Source organism: Tachyglossus aculeatus, chromosome X2, assembly GCF_015852505.1.
Source record: "Tachyglossus aculeatus isolate mTacAcu1 chromosome X2, mTacAcu1.pri, whole genome shotgun sequence".
NCBI classification, from domain to species: domain Eukaryota; kingdom Metazoa; phylum Chordata; class Mammalia; order Monotremata; family Tachyglossidae; genus Tachyglossus; species Tachyglossus aculeatus.
The window spans coordinates 1,731,908-1,732,139 of record NC_052100.1 but is presented as its reverse complement, the minus strand read 5'-3'; positions in this window follow the sequence as shown (position 1 = coordinate 1,732,139).

The window sequence follows — 232 nt, the reverse complement described above, 5'->3', positions numbered from 1 at the left end:
GTGGGGGGGAGGGGGGATGGATTGGGGGGGTTGGTGGGGGGGGACACAGAACACTGGCCTATCAGCAGTGCTGGGCTTTTATTTAATTTTTTTTTTTAAGAAAAATCTCTATTTTTTTGGAACTGTTGTGCTGTGCCCCGGGGTGGGGATCTGGGTGGTGGGGAGGGGACTGCCCCTCCCAACCCCCAGGTGGGTGACAGATGGGTACCCCTGAGGGTTGTGGGGGAGGGAA